This window comes from Odontesthes bonariensis, chromosome 18 (genome assembly GCF_027942865.1).
Source record: "Odontesthes bonariensis isolate fOdoBon6 chromosome 18, fOdoBon6.hap1, whole genome shotgun sequence".
Lineage (NCBI taxonomy): Eukaryota > Metazoa > Chordata > Actinopteri > Atheriniformes > Atherinopsidae > Odontesthes > Odontesthes bonariensis.
In genome coordinates, this window is record NC_134523.1 from 4,462,146 (window position 1) to 4,481,819 (window position 19,674).

The 19,674-nt window shown below is 42.2% G+C and overlaps 1 protein-coding gene across 2 annotated transcripts in view; it reads left to right on the forward strand.

The window, feature by feature from the left end:
• Positions 1–6,419: 6,419 nt before the first annotated feature.
• LOC142367973 (hippocalcin-like protein 1) overlaps positions 6,420–19,674 on the forward strand; it is a 46,313-nt gene continuing 33,058 nt past the window's right edge. Inside the window, exons 1-2 of one of the 2 annotated variants that reach the window (XM_075449997.1) lie at positions 6,421–6,574; positions 6,677–7,380. The gene's annotated coding sequence lies outside the window, so the exon portion shown is untranslated. Of the gene's footprint in view, positions 6,575–6,676; positions 7,381–19,674 lie in introns of both variants that reach the window. The other variant, XM_075449998.1, reaches the window with a different exon arrangement.

Genomic DNA, 19,674 nt, shown 5'->3' on the forward strand with positions numbered 1-19,674 from the left:
TTCGAATACAGCCCAAGTCTTCTCTTTACTATTTGCCACCTTTGATCCATCTTTCTGAAGAATAATGTTCAAGAAGTGGTCTGGCTTTTCAGACTGTTTCTTGTCGAAAACTCAAATTTCTAATTTGCACCATGTGGCGAACCCTCTGCATTTGCTCTTGTCTAAATGTGGCGGATTAGATTGATATGCATACTTTACATATCAATCATATCATATGGAAGTTGTGGGGTTTGAATAATCCATCAGCGATGTCATCCATGGACATCTTGGCCTTTCTGTTGCTGAACTCATCTGTGATTTATCTATTTCTGTATTTTTTTGCAGACTAACTGAGAGCTCCTTTGAACACACGTTTTGTGTTTGCAACAGCTTCGGAATGCAGATGCCACACATTTTCACATGCAAGTGCAACACAGAGTGCCTTTTACCAAACAGGAAATAGAAATAAAAGAGAAAAATGAAAGGCTTAAAAAGTCAACAACACTTAGAAAAAATCTTCTTTTTTTTTACAAATAGTGAAATAACAATATGAATAAATGAATGAAAGCAAGTGTCAAAAACGAAAGCGTTAAATTTACACAAAAAGATAAAAGGCATTAAAACAAGCGGCACAATCAAAAAGCAATTAAACAAGAAATAGCCCTTTTTTTCCAAAGTTTACAGAATTTACTGAGGTCTTAACAAGTTAGCACAGAAAAACACTTCAGCAGTTTGTTTTTCCTCTGTTAATTTACACTTCTCTTCTAGGGGTGTAAAGTGACCCACACAACTCCACTCCACTCTTTTTTTTTCTTTTTTTTAAATCTGTAGTACTGAAATACCCTTGGCGCATGTTATTACACTATGAGAGAGCAAACATTAATAAGCCTGAGAGCTCAGCCCACATACCACACTGAAAAATAATTGACTGGCAATTTTGGTCTCAAATATTTACATTACCATTATCTGCCATTCGACCATAGACAGCTGGTGGGCTATTGATCCCTCTTTTAGGCACAATGACGTTGGGAATCATATGTTGAATTGGTCACTTTTTAAAAGAAAAAGAAGTCTTCTCTATAAATCTTATAAAAGAACTCTTTAAAGGGGTGAATGTTTTGTTGCCCCACCCTTCCACTCTCGCCTCCTCTCTCGTGCAGAATTTGTGGCTGTGAAATGTCACCTCTCTTCCTCTTTGGCTTCACTCTTAAAGGGGAACTCCGGGGCATTTGAAGCGCGTTTCCATTGCTAGAGGTTGTCAAATACTGATAGTAGGACACAGAGAGGTGCAAATCTGCGCTCCCTGTGTGGAGATCGCGCTGTTCGCTCAGCCTGTCATGCGAGGCTAATACGTGGTGGCTAAGGGGCAAGCGCTAACCCTTCCACGTAAAACAACAACTTGCACACTGCAGAAACGTCACACCACTTTATAAACCATCCGACAATAAAGTCACAAGCCTTACCATCAAAACCATATGCATGGTTCTCACATTACTGGCATGGGGACGTTACAAAACAACTTTATAAACAGCATGTAACTCACCGGCTGGTTGTACGCTCGCGCATGTGAAAGCCCAAAAGAGTCGATGGACGATACTCCCATATACAAAACAATTATTTTCTCTAGAAAAACTGCGTTCAAGTATTTAAAACATTACAACAATATTACTGGGTATGTATTGTACCCAAATGTCATATGATGGTCTTTATATGTTAACCAAACAACATGTATTCAGCAACATTAGTTATTTTCACTTTTGGCCTCTCTGTCTTTATAGTCATCACACAGCAAGTAGTAAAATGGCCATGCCAAGATAATATGTGTGGCCTAAAGAAAGATGGGTTAATGAGATGGGATTATCACACACTACAGTGTCTAAGAGGCTTACCATCCTTTGAAAAAAAACAAAAAAAACCTCCTCATCTAAAACCCATCATGACACAGTCTTTCTCAGGATATTGTTGCTGCTTCAAGCACTTACACGCTCCTTCTAGGAATGTGTCATTTTTTATTTTTCTGTTGGGGTAACTTGGTCCAGTGTATTGTTTCCTCTTGTTGGAAAGTTAATGTGTTTGTGAATTTTTGGAAGGAGGCTTCTTGTCGGGTAGTGGCTGTCATGCAGGCCATCTGTAAAGAGAAGCCAAACTTAGTCTGGAGAGACCACCGGCGATGACTCATCTCCAACCTTTGGAGTTAATAAAATCTTCCCACAGCTCTGACATGCTCCATGAGCTGTGACGAAGTACGGCTGATGTCTGGCTCAGATGGTAAGCCGAAGTGCAGTGTGTTTCAGTCCACCATTATGAGTGATTTAAATAGATGAAAAAACAAAAATGAAAATAAAAAAAGAAGAAACTGCCATGAACTCAATTACAGGAGTATTGATGTTGTAAATCAGGGGAGACAGACCAAAAGAGTTTTTGCACTTTTTAAAAGTTGCTGTGACAATAAGGGTAATTCCAAACTAAGCAAATTAATCATGATATAGTTTAAACTTTATCTCAGATAGATAAATAAAAAACTGTGATAGATGAAATGATCATAGTCAGCACTACTGACTACTAACTACTAACAGTGGAGCAACATTAAGAAAAGCTATGAGAAGGAAGCAAGACTAGCTAGTTAGCTTCCATTAGCAATCTGCCTTTGTTTGTACCAAAGCCTGTTGGAAATCTCTTAACCCGACACGCAGAGATTAAGTTAGTATACATTTATGTAGATATTAGGGCAAGTTTAAGGGAACATGTTTCAGTTACCTGGTTTCCTCCCAATATTACCTCATTAGTAAACACTTTTGGAGGGATATAAAGCTATGTGGCTAATGGTTGTAGCCTATCAGCTTTAAGCCTGGTTTATAGTCGGTAACGCAAGACGCAAAGCCAGACGCAAGAAGAAACGCAAGCCCTTGCGCGGTTGCAAGCCCCCCATTGCGAGCTTGCGTGTGTCACCTCAATTTTCTAAACTTTACGCAAGAAAAGACGCAAGCCTACTACTTGAAAACGTCATACTCATCGATCTGACAGCATGCAGAGCGTTTACACACAGTGCACTTCACTCCTGCCCGAGCCGAAATCAGCCGGCCTGAAAAACTGATTTCCCTTAAGCTATAAACTCTGTAAATATATAACTTTAGCAACATTTGAAACATTTTCAGGCGAGAAAGTAGTCGTTTAGACCCCCAAGGTGTTGAAAATCTGACAAAATACCGGCTATTTACAAGAAGATGAAGCATGAATCACTCGAAGAGGTCCTGGCGGTGAATTTCCTTTTATCATAGTAGGCTTGTCATTGAAAAAACCCGCTACTCCACCTGCTCTCCTGGCAGTGAATCGCCACACAGCACACGCAAGCGCCGGCAAAGCTAAATTAAGTATAAACGTCTCGAGCCATTAACATAAACGCAAGAAGAAAGCGCAAGGGCAGTAAAAAGAAGTATAACTCAGCCTTTAGTGTTAGCTAATGTCAGTTCTTCTGACATAAACATTACATGTTAAGGCCGAAATTGATATTCAGTATATCTCATACCACTAATTCACAGCAAATGGAATCTTAGGGCATTCTATTGTGAAAGTAGAATTAAAGTTCAGTACATATTTTATTGAATTCAGTCCATGGTCAATGTAATTATATTACAGTTCATTGTAACGTAGTTCAACTCAGCACAGGACAAATGTAAAAACACAAGCCAGGAATACATGTTCAATGGGACAAAGAAAAGAAAAACGCAAAGTTTATGATAGTAATAATGGCATTTCAGCTCACAGTCAGCTGTGACCGCCATTTATGCTTTGTTAAATAGAAACGTTTTGAACCTAATCTTATTAGTCTCTGCCACCCAAAGGAGGAGTACAGCTGAGCATCATCTGTATGGCAATGAAAACGTATCCCATGCTATATAATATTTTCACCTACTAGAACCAGACATACAAACAAAAGCAATGATTTAAGCATGGAGCCATGTTGAAAACTATGACTAACCCTGGTGTTTGGGTAAGACTCATCATATACTGTAAAAGAATGGAATCTATCAGACAAATTGGACTTCAACCACCCCAACGTTATTACTTTATTCCCCAAAAATGTTGTGGTAGAATTTTATAATTGATTGCATCAAATGGTGATCCAACAGGAGAAGTATATTTTTTATACTTTATATTCATCATTTGAGGCCATAACATTGTTGATAACATTCACTTGTGCTTTTTTCTGTGTTATTGTGTGCTCTGAAACGAAAACTGAAACTCTTTAAACTGTGCAAATGGTCACAAAATTAATTTCAAACAGCGTTTCAGGGAATTTTTGGAATTAAAGAGATTGAAAATAGGTCTACAATTGACAAACCCTCCCGGTTCAAGAGTAAAGATTTCGTTACAGAAGCATTTAAAGCCTGAGGTATGCAGTCTATCAATAAAGATAGATTTATCAGATCTCATATGGAAGTGTTAAATGAACAAAATTCTTGCTCACAGAGGGATAGGGTCTAAAAAGCAAGTTGAATGAACAACTGTTGTTGACTAAGAGCGCTCAACACAACTGAATCGGTCTAAACAGAAAGAATTTTGTTTGAAGAGTGACTAATATGCGTAAAGTTGCCTTGACAGTGCTAAACTTTGGAAGGAAGCAGTGTGATTAATGTGTGTACATGCACACGATTTAGGCAAGGCAAGGCCATTTTATTTGTAGAGCACAATTCATACACAAGGCAATTCAAAGTGCTTAAAAGTGATTTATGTATGTGCACCCGTACATTCTGTTACATTCAGCTACCTTTATAAATAGAACTACAACCCTAATTACTGAGATTTAAAGGTGTACATGGCGCAACATAGCTTTTTGTCAGGCTGGCTACAGTGCTGAAAAGAAACCTGGGCTTGTTCATTTTCTCCTTTATTGCTCCAGCTTTGCAAAACTAAGTGAGACTGGTTTAAATAAGGGGGACACCGCTTCCTTTCCAGCTTTCTTGAGGTCTGCTTTATAGTACACGGCTGCAAATGAAACCGAGTGGCCAGCATCCTCTGACTGATGATCTTTTTCACAGGGTCATCATCATTGAGTGTTGTATGCATTGAGGAGTTCTGTAAACAAGGTAACCAACTCATGCGGGAGTGAAGTTTAGGTTGTTGTATTGACTCTGTATAAAAAGAAAGGTCAACTATGGAAACACATTTATTCCTGTGAAAATCTATCACTAAGCACTTGTGCTGCAAAAATGTCCAAGTGGACCACTTCACTCTTTTGTGCAGTTTTGGTTCCAAAGAATGCTTCATCTACCCTACACGAATCTGCTGGAGATTGAAACTCTTACTGAGACCTCTAGGTCAAACTTTTCTATCGTTTGAAGTTTGAAGCATTTTACTCCACCTCTGCAATTCAATAGGATAATTCGATTATCCCAATTGTATTTGACACATTTTATTTGTTTAGAAGCTGATAAAAAGTGCATTTTGTATTTTGCATTTGGAGAATTTATTGTACGTATGACTTCCAAGGAAGAAGAATAAATGTTTTAGCTTGTGAACATATCTGGATGTCTTTTTATATAGAAGACCAAAAAAAAAAAAAAAAAAAAGGAGCGAGCCTCCCTGCCTGAGCTGTAGGATTTTATTTCTGGACTGCAGTGTAGTGGTGAAAAGCTCTACGCACAATTTCAGGCATCCAAGGTTTGATATGCAGCAAACTTCAAGAGCCGATCCCATCGATTTGCAGGATGAGACTTTATGTACATGTTGTAAAGCAACACGTGATTAGCTTGTGTTTACCAGAACAATCAATTTGAAGACATCATTAACAACTTTTTACATTTTAATGGGAACTGCACATGAAATGAATCACTATTCTGATGCATAAACTTGTGGGCAGCCTGGTAGAATAAGCTGCCCCTTCAGCACTGGTTTCTCATTCAAACACAAATGTCTGCGTTACTGCCACACTAAACCTTCCTGTTGTGTTCTGTAGCATAGAATGGTGGCCCTTCTCATTTAAATGTTTATAGATTTCCACCTCCTTAATTAGGAAAAGACACATCCAAGCCATTTCCCTGAATGTCATTTTTATTAACAAAAAGGGAGTTTTTCACAAAAATACAAAAAAAAACAATCACCATGACTTGAAGAATGACACCATCTGTCAGTTCTGAAGTTTACAAGACATGAGAAAGACTCGTATGGGGACAATGCTCAGGTGTTGTTCATCTGAGGTTGTATTTGCCTAATATTAAAACCTGGTAGGGACCAGAATATTTAGGAAAAACTTTCTTTTTTTTCTATGTTCCTTAGAATTGAGACATGGTGCACTTCCCCCCCATGATTGCATGTGAGATCCTGCTTTTTAAGAGATAGTGAGCCTTATTTGTACCAGCAGCAACCCAACGCAGCGTCGTGTCTGGCAGAACAAGAGGAGGGGTGGAAGTGAGCAAAGATGGAGCAAAGATGGAGGGGTGAGGCAGTGGGCTGACACATGTATTTGTACTGTAATGATGAATGAACACGGTCAGCACATCATTTTCCATCCCTGTGCCGTTTTCCCCCCATAAATGATCAAGATTTGAGCCTCTTATGACTGTCGTCCGAGGAAAAGCCTGCTATAAGACCATCTGTAAGTGTGCAGTGTTTTATGAGCTACTCTGATCATATGGGGTCATTACATACATGACGGTTTATGGTGCGTGTGTGTGTGTGTGTGTGTGTGTGGTGGGAGTTTGTTTATGTTCAACTCATCCCCAGTCACTACGAACAAAAATGATGCGCAGTAAACATCGTGCACAGCGTGGCTCGCCATCATTCTGTGTTGTGACACCCGCTGCTACGCATCCATCTCTTTCACTGCCAGAGAAGGAGAAAGGCAGCGCGGGGAGGAGAGGAAGAGGAGGAGGGCTGTGCGCATCGTCGGTGCCAATGGGCGCAGCGCTATCTAATTAAACCCCTACCACGTAATCCCAGCGACACCATCCCCCCATTTAAAGCCACTCCACCGGCGCTCATCACTTAAACCCACAGTCCACCGCTGCCGTCCCGTGCCTGCCTCTGGAGGGGATCGCGCGCCAGCCACAGCAGCTCCATCACTGCTGCCTCCCGCCTGCACGGTTAACATGGTTTGCAGGGTTTGGTTGCTGTAGCTCAGGGCCACCTAGCAAGTAACCCAAAGCCAGCGAACCGGCGCGTGTTGGATGTGTGCGAGCGTGCCCAAAGAAGCAGCAGCAGCGGCGGCAGCAGCCTAACCACGAGGAAGTCTCCATCCGTCTCCACCAAGGTTATTCAGCCGGAGCTCCGCAGGAAGGAGCCCAGCGCGAGCCGAGCCGAGCCGAGCCGAGCATCACTGCACCCCCACCAGGCTGCGCTGACCGCCGGCCCCTCTGAACCGCAGCAGGGAAACCCTCCGCTCCAGCCCCGACGCCACAGCGGGTAAGCAAAGGGGCTCGGCGTTGGTTGAAACCCCAAATGTTTAGCCTCCTTAATATTAGGCATGTCACTGTTTCCCTCAGCGCCGTCGCTATCTAAAACAAAAACAGCCCTTTGGAAACGCGACGCAGCCGCTTTTGTTTACCCGCGGGAGCTGCGAGTCTTCCCGCTGCGTGGCTCTCAGAAAGCCGCCGAGTCCACGGGAAGACATTCCCGCACACTCTCATCTTATTCCACACGCGCTGTGCGATTTACTGTCTGTTCTCCGGACAGTTAATCAACTCTGGAAGTGTTAGGAACATATCTGCACAGCCAATAGCGTGACAGCGGTGTCGGTCTGCCATTTTTTTTTTTATGAATGATCTTAACGTGGGACAGGAGGCAGGATGGATGCGCCTTAGTGATGGGATTTTCGGCTCTTTTTCGAGATGCAGCTCTAATGGCTCTTCTTACTGTGGAGAGCCGGCTCTTTTGGCTCCCCATATATATATATTTTTTACATTATTAATTAATTAATAGCTTAAACCTAATTTTATAACATTTTGTTTCATTATTGACATTGTTAAGCACTTAGGATGAGTAAAAATGCTGCATAACAATGCTTTATAAATAAAAATGTTATTATAACCAATTAAATTATCACAAAATAGCACCACTTCCACAAAAATAACTTAAAATAAATTAAACAGTTATAAATACAAACACCCACCACAATACGAAAAAGTATCAAAGCAGCTTCATAACAAAAAAGGTGCCACAATACAAATATCAAATACAGTGCTATTAAATTAAAGTATAAAACTATGAAGGATAAAAAAAACATGTGGACAACACAAGTTTTGAACCACTAGAGATGAAGAACTCACTGTATTAAATCACTCAAAGACTTACAGATTGACGTTGAGAAACACCAGGTGTTTAAGCTTTTTGTTTTTAAGTTTTTAAGTTTTAAGGTGTTTAAGGGAGGGAGAGTGAGGGGGAGGGGAGAGACAGTGAGGCACCGAAGGACAAAAAAAAGCGAAGTGGGGAAAAAACTGTCATCTCTGTGGCACTTGCAGAGCACAAGCACAACGACAGGGAGGCGGAGAGACAGCGAGATACTGAAAGAAAAAAACCGACTCCCAAATAGGATCCCAAACCGGCTCCCATTGTGGAGCCGGTTCCTGTCGTTCACTTCAAAGAGCCGGCACTTGGAGCCGGATCGTTCGCGACCGACACATCACAAATGCGCTTCGTGCTGCTGTGGCTCCTCCAGCTTCTCCGCTTTGGTGCAGATTCGAGGTGCACCGAACGAGCCAGTTCTCTAAGAACATGCTTTGATTTGTCGCTTTATTTTTTTTTAAAGCAGTGCCTTTCAATGATACAGAAGATTATAAGTATTTAGATAGCCTTTTAGATGTTTATTTAGCCTTTTGGTGTTAGCTTTCTCGCTGCTTTGCAGCAGGTAACTAACAGCCTCCTCACACAGCCAGTCTGCTTCTAAGGCAGCCAGGGGTCCGCAGAGATGCCCCACACCCTCTTATAACCACTCTCTGCATTTTATTAGTACACCATTTTATCCAATTTTAGAGAGATGAGAGTGGAACTTCTCTCGCTGATTGGCAGTAGTGTTAGGAACTAAGCAGGTCAAATGAGAGACAGGGGCCCTGTTGCCCCCTCAGGGGCATCTTAAATGATCATCTTTCACAGAGGTGCTCAGGACCTCTGCTCTGCTTCTCCGAGAGATGAAAAGCCTGCCTGTGCCTGACTCAGTCTCTGCCACGCTGAAAGCATGATATATTTGCTCCTGTGTCTTCTTTCCCAAATGCCCCCCGGCTGTTGCCCTGCCCTCTGTGTAATCCTCCCAGGCCGAACGAGTGTTTGCATCAGGCACATGCAAATCGGAAGTTCTGCGGAAAGTTATTTATTCAGGAGCAACAGAACAAACCACGCGCCGTAGTTGTCGTCGTCTCGGTGTGGTTTCGGGCAGGTGATAATGAAAGGAATGACGAGGGATGCGAGCAGTAATGTGGACGTCCCTGACCTTCGGCTGAGGGGAGTGTGGAGGTGCGGCCCAAACAAACTGATCTGCTCTCGAGGCTCAACTAAGTCTGAAGCGGGCCGAATCCTGCTGCTTGTGCTGTGGAGGGTCAAGCCAGCATTTAGCCTGCGTATGCTTATGCTAGTCGAGTTGTTGCATAAGAGGATAAATGTGCGCTGGAGCACGACTCTGTATGTCACTTAGACTCGTAAGCACACCCGCCTGCTTTCACACACACACACACACACACACACACACACTCCTCCTACTTGTATAGGACCCATCAAAGGAGGTTTTTCACCCTGAGGCATTAAGCACCTTGTAAATGATAGATGTGGGAGTTTAGGTGTATTTCATTCGGGCAGATTTGGTTTGTAGAGCAGAACAAGGAAAATGGTTTCATTTCTGGTTTTCTTCTCAGTGGTTTTTCACCCATCTCCTCGTGTGTGTGTACGATGGATCTCTCTCTGTGTTCTATACTTCAGGCTCTCACATTAATAAGGCCAGTGCGGCTCTTCTCATATAGGTGACCTTGGTCTCATGACGCTGGCAGAAATTCTTGACGCGAGGCCCCTACTGCATGTATGCATGGAATACATAAGTACGTAGTGAGAAAGTCACTTTGAATTAAGGCTTCTGTCTTGCAATGTGTGCGCAGGCCAAGGCTCAGAGTCTTGGAGCTTTTTCTTCCAGAGACAAGTTAAATCTTTGAGTGTTATTGACGCTCAGAAACTTTGCTGCACCCAGAACAGCCTCCGGGCCTCTGAGGCCCTTCTTGGGAAAAAAGATCATTGTAAGACAACTGCAAAGAGATGAACTTAAAGGTTTAGTGTAAAGTGGATCTGTGGTCTGATGGTATAACAGTAATGGGGTAAATGGAAAATGGTTTGTTCATCCTTTATGAGAGTGGTGTTACATTTTAATTAGCGAACACTAAGCGGCCACCTTCCTGTTATCATCACCATAATGGTTTTGATGTGTCCTATCCTAGGCATTGATGTACAAGAGACTCTCTTCATCGGAAAAAATAATGCATTCGTTTTTGATTAAATGATTTCAACTTCTTCACATTGACGCTCGCAGATCTGAGGTTGACAAGTTGACAACTTGTGATATTTTAATGTCGGGTAGCAGTAGTTTGAAGCATGAAAAAAGCAGATGAATTCAGAGGCATGAATGTTAACACAGCAGGATAGACCCAGAGGTTCCTTCAGCGCTGTAGCTAAATGCAGGTATGGGTTCCAGGCTTAGTGTTTAACTCAGCTTCTGTTTAACTACATTTCATTACAGGCACATTTTAGTTGGTGTAAATAGCATGTGTTTAAATACAGGTTGACATATCACACTGTTATTGTGCATCTGCACTGATACCCTGAATAGCCACATGCCTGATTTTACTAACAACAACTTACTATCAGGGTGTTTATGCCTGGTTTCAAGCAAGCTAATCCCATGAAATTGTAATATTTTAAGCTTGGACTGGAAATGCTTGATACACAAGGACATCTCCGTGACTTCATACATGGAGCTTTCATGCAAAAAAAAAAAGAAGTTATTTGTGTGATGGAGATGGCAGAAGTGGCGCAGACCAGCAACCATTGGAGCTAAAATCTAAAAATTCAATTTGCATGAAAAACATTCTATCGACACAGATTAATCGGCTTACCAATGAAACAGTTGACCTCTAATTGAAATCCTGCAATATTAAGCGTATGTAAAACTGGCAATGCTAGCTACTCCAGCAAACTGTCATCGCATGTTTACTCCAGATGTTGATGAATTTAGATTGGTGCAGAAAGACTGGTGACATCACCTTGTTCTAAATAAGCCCCGCCTACTTCAAACAAGCTAGGAAAGCAACAAGCAAAAGGAAAATACTAAAAACCTATTATTTGAAATTTGAAATGAGCAAAACTCTTTGAAATTTGGTGGGAAATTCCGTCTTGATGTTGGATCTCGCATTCATAGCTGGAATACGATTGAGAAAATAGGTTTGTGGGGTCTTAAGCTCTAACCCCAAGATATCAGAAGGTTATCTGTTTCAGATACATACAGAACAGGTATTTTAAATTAAAATCTTATCTGACTGGTCAACTCCAAATAAATAAAAAAATTCTAAAACTTAGATTTTGTTGCTTATCTTCTGTTGCTGCTGCACAGGCGTTGTTATAAATATCAGATTTATTGTCATGTACCGGCCGTGGCAAGGAGGTGGACTGCCACCCCCTATTGGGGGAAGATTAGCGCTTGTTCCGGGCTGTGTTTGTAAAAGTTTGCGTTCTCCGTGCTCAAACGGGTGGCGATGCTTCAGGTGACGAAAAAGATTGGCGGTTTTCCCCGTCTTTGTCGGAACATGTGCTCGACATAATTTGCAGTGCACACTACTCTGTTTCGTGTCGGACTTCGAAAAAAACTAAATAACTGCACACCACCGAACTCTTCGGGCCCTTCTTATCAACAATGTCATCCCTTACGCCTTGGGCTGTGTCTTCCGTCGTTTCTTCTGAGGGAGCACTCATTTTCTTCTTTTATACGGCGGCAGGAGCACAAACAAACACGCCACGACTAGCTGCTGGCACGGCTCTATTCCAGCCGCGCGATTGGTTCAGCGCGGCGCAACTCTCGCTGTCGTTGGCTATTCGTATTGTCCGTCAAAAGATGGACGAACGTAATTTATCGAAAAGTACATGGATCACGTTTCATATCTCAATCGAGGAAAAGTTATTCCTCGATAGCTATCGTTATCGTTTTATCGCCCGGCTTCTCAAATGGAAGAAGTGAAGATTGAGACATCCTTCTTTTTGCTATCTTTTGTGGGTGTAGTGTGAAAACCAGATCTGCCATTTCTTCACTAGTATTTATGCAAAGTTTAGTAGGAGTAGCAGTTGTCGTATTTCTTAACAAAGCTTCGTGAGTAAAACCGATGGAATGCCCCTTTAATTAGAAAGAGAAACCATCATTCATTACAAACTTTACAGGCAGTTTGAGGTTTTATAATAATTCCATAGGTTTTTATGATGGAATGACTAGGAATCAGCAACTTAAAGACATTTGTTTTCAGACTGTGTGAGCTCTTTCTCTGCGTGGCTTATTTCATATGTAGGGTTTGTGGGATGAATAGGATGTAGCCTACATGAGTTTACACAAGGTCTGTGTTTCCCATGTGTGCTGCCGGCGCTGTAATCAGACCTCATTGTACTGTGGCGGGGCGTCTTCTGCCCTGTCAGGCATCCAGTCTGATGATGCCGGCGATAAGGCTGAGAGCGCAGCCGCTCTGCAGGAGGTTGACGGCTCACAGCAAAACGCTGGAAACCTGAAATTTGACCAATCAGGCCAAGGCGACGCTCGGATTAGTTCTGAACTCAGAGTCGGTTGTGAAATGGGTCCTGGGTGAATTAGAACGACAATGCTGGCTGTTTTTAAAAAAAAATAAAAAATCAATTCTATCCTCTTTTTATGAAACGAAAGAGATGGGGGTCTGGCTGCTCTGTCTTTAGTGAATCCAAATGAAAGCCCACCTGCCTGGACATATTTGACAGAACACAAATGAGCAAAGGGTGAAAACAATAATGTGGCCTACATAAGAAAAGGAAGGAAATCACAAGAAAGCAAGTGGTTAAAAAAAAAAAAAGCTGATATTTGACAGTAATCCTGCTAGTTCTCCTCCTGTTCTAGTCTCCCTTTTCCCCCTCTTCCAGCCATTAGGAGGCTGAAAGGGCAGCCAATTACTCCCAGAGCTCGGCATGCGGTTTGGCTAATGATGCCGGGGGGTAGAGAGAGGTGTACCTGTGTGCGGGTGCATGTTCTGTAGCATAAAAGCACCGACACCTCTCCACAGATGCACTTCCACCAATACCTCTGACCACATCTCAGAGCAGCCTCATCCCTTCCTCCTCTCTGTACCCTCCACCTCCCTCGCAGGATCACAGCATCTCCACAAAATGCTTTTCCCCTTCTTTATTCAACTTAATTTTGAGTCATCACCTCCATCTCAAGGGGTTATAAAGAGAAAGTAGTCCCTTTTCTCCAAAATACTGGACGTAAGCAGAAAAACAAAAGACAAACAAAGACAAAAAGTTATACTCTGTCAAGTGACTCTCCCCTCCTCACGGGGTTCTCTCTTCATTTCGAGGCCTCTCTTACACCTGAGCAGAAAGCGAGGAATTATATGGAACAATAACCACCAGCTGTGTCTCTGCACGGCCGGCGAAACATAAACAGTGTAATGGATGCTGCGCCCGTCGTCCTGATCTATTTTACGTGGTTGTTATAAGATTGAGAGAGAGAAGACAAAATGTTGCGGGTGAAAAATTCAAACCCTGACGGCTTAATTGATAAGCCCCCCCCCCCCACCCAGCTCCCACCCAGCCTCCCGCTGGCCTCTCTGGGCAATAACGAAGGGCCAATCAGAAATGGCAAAATCGATCTGGCGCCGGCTGGCTCGGATGCATTTACAAGCAGCCGTAATGACTGCAGACTCATTTCTCCCGGCTGCTGCTGCAATCTCGCAGCGAGCTTTTTTTTTCTGCCGAGCCATGAGCGAAAGAGCAGTATTATTCTGTAGAGTCCGTCCAATTACTGTAAATGTGCTTCCTGCCTGTCAGATCACAGCCTGGCCGTCTTCTAATGGGAAGGGCAGTAATTACTGTATTTTTTTCTTTCAATTTTCTCTCATTTATGGAGGTGCTTTGTAACTTTTTTTTTTTGTTCCACTGTAAATGTGACTTTCTGCATTTTGATGTCCTTATTTGTACAGACTGATAAAGGGCCAGTCGCACTAATGAGCAGCCATCGGTGAGGCTGCTGTTGCTTTCAATTTGCACTCATCAAGGGCGTCTTCGGGCGGAACGGGGCCGGAGTGAGCAATGACGGTCAGGGCCGAAATGTCAGATTTATTACCGGCATTACTCTTTTCGCAGAGAGTTTAATTTGCAGCCGATGGTCAGCGGTGGCGTGGAAGCGTCACGTGTTCGGACAAGCAAGAGCAACAATTAATGGCGGGAAGTGAATGTGTGGATTGCGTCGGTGGAATCTCTGGTCTTTTGTTGGCTCGTGATGCGGTCACAAAATTAGGGCTCCTGACCAAAACATATGAGTAACAAATTAGTTGAATACATTTTACTTCTCCTAAAACATCTGCAACGCCAGTTTTTTTACAGGAAACAGTTATTTTACCTGCATTTGGTGTATTTCCACTAGGTGAAGGTCGTGCGCAACAAGAATGTGACACGTCTTAGAAAGCCTTCATTTGTTCAGAACTCGAAAAATGTGGCCTATAAAGACAGAAAAGCAACAAATCTGGAGCATCAGAGAAGCTTGAACCAGAGAGCATCCCTTACTTTTCTTCATTGTTTGTTTACCAGAGTAGCTGCCAGTTCATTTTTCTGTTCATTGGTTATTGATATTCTTAATAATTCATGCACCACTTAACTATTCTCTACATTTTCTTTACTGCTGTCTTTTTACTCTTTTTTTGGGGGGATTCATAATTTGTTTGTAGATTGGTGGATTTTTGACTGAAAGTAACTTTTATTGTCTCGTGTAAAAAGTGCAAGAGGGATACGCGATGATATTAGCATGTCATCGGCAAGTCTTACAAAGGAAATATTGGCACTGGCCCAAAGCCGACACTGAAATGTGGATTTAGTAAAAGCTTATTAAAGTAGGATGAAGTTGATAGTTTAGTTAAAATAATTAATGAAAAAAAAAAACAATGAACATGACACATTTTGAAAGGAAATCAAAGTTTTTCTTCCCCTCCAATGATAATAACAATAAGAGCAGAAATTATTCAATTACAGAAGAGGCGTGACAATAATTCCTCTCTCTCAGCCAGAAATTAGATAGAAGCATATCTCAAATCATATTACTAGAAGGGATATTGTCCAAACTGAAGCATCGTGCAACCCTACTGTTGAAGTTGAACCACTCTCCATGAAGGATGGGTGCATAGAACATGTCAGGACACAGCTGCAAGGCTCAATTGTTTGATTAATGGATTCAATTCAAGGAAGCATTGATGTCATGTCTGACTTCAGATTATGTTGTAAGTTTATTGGGGAGCAGTTTCTTTCCTCATGTATAAGTTTTATCGAACACATTGGTCAGCTGCTTGCTACCCTGAAGGCCCGTCCAACTCTGATTTACCGCTCAGATCCGACTTTTTTTTGTTGGCCCGTTGTTGGCCAGTCAGCGTCTGTTGTTTTTAAACGTACTTATTATAAATTTGGCTTGACTTTTTAATGGGGCCGATATCAGATTACAATGTGAAACCGAAAAAAACGACCTCATGACGCGCATGAGCAAAAAACAAAGTTGTCACTTGATAAAGGAGTCATCCCCCCCATATGCTTATCAAGTCTGGCAGCTCGCCGGTCTTCCACTGGCTAACGTCTACGCTCTTGTCCAACATGTTTCGAGAAGACGGATGCAGACATGCAGTGGCTTTGATTTGTGACGAACGTCGAGGGACGTAGAAGTCGCGTGAATTCTGATTTGACTGAACAGACTGAGGCCACACACAAAAAAAATCCCATCTGTATCCGATTTATGACCGGCTGGTAAAGCGTCCCAAATCGGAAATTCGAAAAAATTCGATTCCATGTGACAAATCTGATCCGAGTTACATTTGAGCAAAAAACAAAAATTGGATTTGGGCCACGTTTGGCACGCAGTCTGACTGTAGCTTACGAGCGAGTTGATATGTGACGTACCGTTGGAGAGCCGATATTGTTACGCGTCAGTCGATGTAAAGCGATGTAAGAAAACGACGACCACAGCAGGCACATTCAAAGCCAACTGCAATCAAAAAAGAGACAGAAAACCAATGGAAATGTAAAATTGAGGCTACTTTTTTTCAGGATTACAGAGCCAATGAGAGTCCAAGTAGACAGGAAGTGTCGACTCTCTTTCTCTGTTCATTCGTATGATCTTATTGACGGCGGCGATACATGATGTGACACTGTTGATTTAAATTGATCATTTTCTTAAAAAAAAAAAACTCATCCATGTAAGATCCCCGGACATATTCTTAGAAGAAACAACTTCATTTTCTAAAGTTTTGTTATCAGATTGACTTGGAGGGGCATAAGGCTGTGGTTTAGCAGCTAATAGGTACCAACTGGAGTCACGTACAGGTATCTGTTTGCAAACTGCCGTACTCATTACTCGGTGCCAGTTACATGTAGGGTAATCCCGACTATTTGGGGAAAAGTTGATGTCACCCCTTCTTTATTATCAAAGCTGAGCCCTGTAGAGTTTAAGACGTCCAAGTCGGGCAATGCCATGAATTAAACTAAAGTGTGAATTCACCAACTTAAAAAGCTAAATGTTTTATTTCCATCCTCACATACTCTTCGGTCTAATTCAGCCCTATTCTGCTTCTGTTCTTTTAAATGAAGTCATTTAAAAGAAACCAACATGATAATCAGGAGGTAAGAAAGGCAGTTGAAAGGCTTTCAACTGCCTTTCAAAGAGCTTTCAAAGGTTCACACCTTTGAAAGCTCCCACTTCAACGAAGATGGATAATGGAGTGTAACGCTTCATCAATTCTGTTCTGATATCAGGCAAGAAAGGGTGAGAGATCTGTGCTGTGATATTCAGAGGCATCCATAATGACCTGATTTGCTCATTAGTCAGAGGAAAATGTGCTCTTTTTGCGATCACTCTGTTGAGAATAGTACTGCCTTTCGTCAATGACAAACCGAGGACATTAGAGCAGCCTCAGCGTTTGACTTATGGAGTCTGACATGCCACTATAGCAGTATAACAAAGACCAGCTGAGACAAGGACTTTGTCATCCACTTAGTACAGTCGTTAAGTCATATTTACTCACAGTTTTTGTTCATTAACCAAGCTGTTGCTAGAGATAGGTGGTCCAACATGAAAAAGTAGATGGTTGACTTCCCCAACTCACCACTTGTCCGCCGTTCGTGAGCATCCTTGGTTGTCCTGCTGCCTCCCCACTGCAGTCGCCAAATAAGCAATGTCTCAGGCATACACAGTCTGAACATTTAACTGTAATGAAGCCATCGAACAAGCCAGGGGGAATATCAGTGGAATCGCTCGCTAGTCAGGCTGACACTGATGAATGTTTTGGCCTGTGTTACATCCCAGCAGGTCAGACCATCATTGACTGTGTATATTCCACCTTTCATTCTGGACCTTATCACAATTTCCTTATGTTTCTACACACGTGGAAGGATTCAGGCCTAACACAGTTTGCTGTTAGACTAACACCAAAAACCAGAGATAGCATATAAAACCAAGCTCTCAGAGCACACGGCCAGCTTTCTGGTGGTGTAAATTGTTGCACACAAGTCGGAGGGAGACAAAATAACGGTGGATTTAAATAGCAGGTAAGAGATTGTTTACACCTGCATGGAAAATAATACCAACAGATTAGAGGCCTTAATCTCCTCTATGGAGAATGCAGTTCTAGTTGGCTGACTAATTGCTTATATGGACGTCAGTTTCATGTTTTGGTACAGCTACATAGGTGCTTTTAGGATAACTATCGATATAATTCTTACTGCCAGCACTTTAAGATGTTATTGCTCCAAATATGTTAATCCAGCATTTCTTAAAGTATGTTAGTACGTTTTCACGGAATATTTTCTCCTAAGTATGTTCATGGTTTCTGCATCCATGTAGGTTCAAGTGGTGGAAATTTGAGACTGCATGAGCACACTATTTGTACATTGGATTGAAAAATTAACCAGAAATTAACTAAAATAATTAAATTAATTAATTATATAATTACTTTAAATTAATTAAAATTTAACCTGTGGTCCTATTTTTGTAAAAAGCACTTGAACATAAAGTTGTTGAAAGGAAATATCAACCAAAACGGACAAAAAAGTTGGAAACTTGAAAGCGAGCAAGAGCAACGGCAAAGAGTTTTATCTTCAAAGTCACAAGAATTAGAGCAAATGACGGGTTCCTTTTGAACCTGGAAGTCCGAATTTCAGTTTTCTCAGTTTGTAAAAAACAACTTGAATACTTCCAGAGGTCAGATCTCTGTCTTTTCAATTCAGAGGAACCGAACCTGTCCAGATCTAGAAAATCCAACATGGCTGCCTTCCTCATAAAAGGCAGCAATAGCTGCTGTATATTAGCACTTCTGCTAGTTCTTTTCCTTTCCAGTTCAGTCGCACACAGCGTACTGTTCAGCAGCTGTCGGTAAACGCGTCGCTACAGTGTTTATATTTGCCAAATACAGTGTGATGCGTTGTTCACTTGTGTTCCTAATAATAGTAGCTAGCAAAACTAATTCCAACTTGGGCATAATGTCCTCCCCTCGCCCCGACTTCTGAAGCCAGTGGATCCCAGCACAGCAGCCTGCGCACTCTAATCCTAAACTAAGCTGCAGATTTAATCTTTCTTTCAGTTGTGGTTCTTTGGCTGGCTCGCTGAATGACAAACAAGGTCTGTTTTAAGACACTTATGGTAAAGCTATTAATCTAATATCAAAGTTTTAAGACACAGGTTTATGGCTGTGTTGTTGAAGCCAAAATACTTAGTTGGTTAAATTACGTTAGCAAAAATAACAGCAGCCGAGCTAACGAAAAGGGCAGCGGAGTCGTGTCCCTGTTGGACTGTTGAACTCATGCACTGACGAGCTGAAAATGCGGTTAGTTTTTAAGACGATACTGAGCATCGATTGGAAATCAATGCCGTGTTGTTAAAAGTCAGATGTATGTCAGTTGCTGGAGCTCTGGTGCATTGTTTTTCCGTACACATTTCTTCGAAGGGAACTCCTCTCAGCATCTAAGCGTCAGATTTAGCAGCACAGTTGATTTTCATCGCACTCTCTCAGGACATCTTTTCACGCTGGTATCCCGGTGTAGGAGAGACTCTCACTTCCAGGAGTTGTAATTGGTGAAAATGAGAAAGGGTGGGGGGGGGGGGACCGCTAACCTGCGAAAATGGGATTCAGAGCTCACCATCAACAGACGGATGTGTCAGCTTCGCAGGAAGTGGTGAGGGAGTTTGTGTAGCAGCTGCACAAACGAGCCTGTGAGCAGGAGCTGAGGCATTGTTCGAACATATGAGCTTTCCATCGGAGCCCTGAGCGAGCCACTGCATTGTGGGACGTCTTCTCCACGCAGCTCGGAGGCCTCCATTGTTCCACATGAGGTCTTGTTGCCTTACTTCTTTCCTGATGAAACTTGAGGGTATTTTTAGCTACTTTTCTGTCGTCACCGGTGCAGGATGTTTGAAAGTGAGACGGCTCTAATCTGGTGAGATGTCGTGATATACATTTTCAGTCACTCCTC